The sequence below is a fragment of the Galeopterus variegatus genome, unplaced genomic scaffold, assembly GCF_000696425.1.
Source record: "Galeopterus variegatus unplaced genomic scaffold, G_variegatus-3.0.2 Scaffold9665, whole genome shotgun sequence".
Classification (NCBI taxonomy): Eukaryota; Metazoa; Chordata; class Mammalia; order Dermoptera; family Cynocephalidae; genus Galeopterus; species Galeopterus variegatus.
Genome location: NW_007735776.1, coordinates 4,916 through 8,637, shown reverse-complemented (window position 1 = coordinate 8,637; position 3,722 = coordinate 4,916).

Genomic DNA, 3,722 nt, shown 5'->3' with positions numbered 1-3,722 from the left:
ACACAAATGAAAATATAAAAATCACTGAGAAAAGTAAGTATATAGTCAAATTTAGAATGCTTCTCTACTGTAATAGTGATTCATAAATCATTTTTAACTCTAGTAAAGAGGTTGAGACAAAATTATTAAAAATAACCATAGCTAAATTGCTAAAATAATTTGTTAATGTATATCCATAATAAAAATATACTAGCTGACATTAAACTGCCTCCCCCCAAAAACCCTAAACTGTTTTTTTGAGGGGAGGTAAAGAAAAGATACATTTTTGTATGCAATTGAGGTTAAGTTGTTATCAGCTTAAAATAGACTGCTATAACTATACTATGTTTTGTGTAAGCCTCATGATAATGACACAGGGAGAAACTATAATAGATGTGGAAAAGATAAAAAGTAAGGAATCAATGCATACCACTAAATAAAGTTATTGATCACAAAGGAAGATTGCAAAAGATAAAGAAAGGTACAAAGGAACTACAAGACAGCCAGAACAAAATTAACATAATGGCAGTAGCAAGTTTATACCTATCAATAATTACTTTAAATGTAAATAGTTTAAATTCTCCAATCAAAAGACATAGAGTGGCAGAATGTATTAAAAAATAAATGAACAAGACCCAACTATGTGCTGCCTACAAGAAACTCACCTCAGCTTTAATAACATGCATAGGCTGAAAGTGAAAAGATGGAAAGGTATTTCATGCAAATGGAAACCAAAAGAATGGAGAGGTAGATACACTTACATCACATAATAAAATGTATGGTCCAAAATTGTCACAAGAGCCAAAAAAGGCCATTTTATAATCATAAGGAGTCAATTCATTCAGAGGATACAACAATTGTAAATATATATGCACCCAGTGTTGAAGCACCTAAATATAAAGTATTACACAAATATTACAAGGACTGAAGGAAAAAATACTCATCAACACAGCAATAGTAGAGGACTTCATATCCCCACTTTCAACAACAAATAGATTTTCCAGAAAGAAAATTAATAAAGAAACATTGAACTTGAGCTACACTTCAGACCAAGGGGACCTAACACTTATACAGAACACTCCACCCAAAAGTAGCAGAAAAAATATTTATTTTCAAGAGCACAAGAAACATTTTCTACTATAGATCACGTGTTAGGCACAAAAAAAACACATCTTAACAAATTTAAGAAGATTAAAATTACATCAGGTATTTTTTTTCCAATCACAATGGTATAAAACTAGAAACTAATGACAGGAGGAAAATTAAAAATTTACGTGTATGTGAAAGTCAAACAACACACTCCTGAAAAGCCAATGATTCAGAAGAGACATAACAAAGGAAATAAAAAAAATATCATGGGACAAATGAAAATGAAAACAAAACATACTAAAATTTATGGGATGCAGTATAAGCAATTCTTTTTTTTTTTTTTTTTTTTTTTTATTTATTTATTAATTTATTTTTTTGTCCTTTTTGAGACTGGCTGCACTGTGCTCAGCCAGTGAGTGCACTGGCCATCCCTATATAGGATCTGAACCCACAGCAGGAGCACTGCTGCGCTCCCAGCGCTGCACTGTCCTGAGTGCGCCACAGGCTCGGCCCAGTATAAGCAATTCTAAGAGAAACATTTATAGCAACCAATGCCTATATTAAGGAAAAACACCTCAAAAACAGTCAAACATTATATCTCAAGAAACTAGTGAAGGAAGAAAAATCTAAACCCAAAGTCAGCAGAAGGAAGGAAATAATAAATATTAGAGTAGAAATAAATGAAATTAAAAAAAAATTAAAAAGATGAATTAGTGAAACTAAAAGATTTTTTAAAAAAGATAAAGTTAACAAAACTTTAGCTAGATTAACTAAAAAAAGGAATTATAAGTTTAAAAAGAGACATTATGACTGACACTACAGAAATACAAAAGATAAAAAAAGACTACTATGAGCAATTACATGCCAATATATTAGATATCCTAGTAGAAATAGAAAAACTCCTAGGAATATACAACTGAAAAACTGAATCATGAAAAAATAGAAAATCTGAACAAACTAATATTAGTAAGATAAAATTAGTAATCAAAAAGCTCTCAACAAAGAAAAGAACAAAGCTGATGGCTTCATTGCTATCAGATGCTTAAGGAAAATTAATGTTAGACCTCTCAATTTTTTTAAATTTAACGTCTCAATATATGTTGTAGTTGATTTTCATGTCCTTTTACTCATTCCTATTCCACCCTTCCTCTCTCCCCTCCGTGCCCTACACATATCTATTCATTCTCTTAACAAGTTCAAGGAATTGTTGTGATTCTTGTGTCTTCTTCCACCCCCAACCCTTTGTTTGTGTGTTTATTTATTTATTTATTTATATCTCCTGCAAATAAGTAAGAACATGTGGTATTTCTCTTTCTGTGCCTGACTTGTTTCACCTAATATAATTTTCTCTAAGTCCATCCATGTTGTTGTTAATGGTAGTATTTCCTTCTTTTTTATAGCAGAGTAGTATTCCACTGTGTAGATATACCACATTTTCCATATCCACTCATCTGATGATGGACATTTGGGCTGGTTCCAACTCTTGGCTATTGTAAATAGAGCTGCAATAAACATTGGAGTACAAGTATTTCTTAAGCATGATGATTTCCACTCCTCTGACTATATTCCCATCAGTGGAATAGCTGGGCCATGTGGTAGATCTATCTGTAATTGTTTGAGGAACCTCCATACCATTTTCCATAAAGGCTGCAAAATTTTGCAGTCCCACTCACAGTGTATGAGAGTTCCTTTGTGTCTACAACCTCTCTAGCACTTATCATTTTCAGTCTTTTGGACATTAGCCATCCTGAGTGAGTGAGACGGTATCTCTCGATTTGCATTTCCTGAATGCTCGAGTGATATTGAGCATTTTTTCATGTGTCTGTTGACCATTTGTATATCTTCCTTCAAGAAATGCCTATTCAGCTCCTTTGCCCATTTTTTAATTGGGTTCTTTGTTTTTTGCTGTAAAGTTGTTTGAGTTTCTTATGTATTCTGGATATTAATCCTTTGTCGGATGTATATTTTGCAAGTATTTTCTCCCACTCTGTTGATTGTCTTTTCACTCTGGTGATTGTTTCTTTTGCTGTGCAGAAGCTTTTTAGTTTGATATAATCACATTTGTTTATTTTTCCTTTGGTTTCCTGTGCTTTTGAGGTCATATTCATGAAGCCTGTATCCACTCCTACTTACTGGAGTGTTTCCCCTATGTTTTCTTAAGGAGTTTTATTGTTTCAAGATGTATATTTAATTCTTTAATCATTTTGAGTTGATTTGGTATATGGTGAGAGGCACGGGTCTAGTTTCATTCTCCTACATATGAATATCCAATTTTTCCAAAACCATTTGCTGAAGAGGCAGTCTTTTCCCCAGTGTGTAGATTTGCTGCCTTTGTCAAAGATCAGAGGGCTATAAGTGTATGGGTTGATTTCTAGGCTCTCTATTCTATTCCATTGATCTGTGTATCTGTTTTTATGTCAGTACCAAGCTGTTTTGGTTATTATAGCTTTGTAATATAGTTTAAAATCAGGTAGCGTTATGCCTTGTGCTTTATTTTTTTTGCTCAGGACGGTTTTGGCTATGGATGGTCTTTTGTTATTCCATATAAATGTCTGGATAGTTTTTTTTTTCCATTTCTGAGAAAAATCTCATTGGAATTTTGATGGAGATTGCATTGAATCTGTAGATTACTTTGGGTAATAAAGACATTTTCA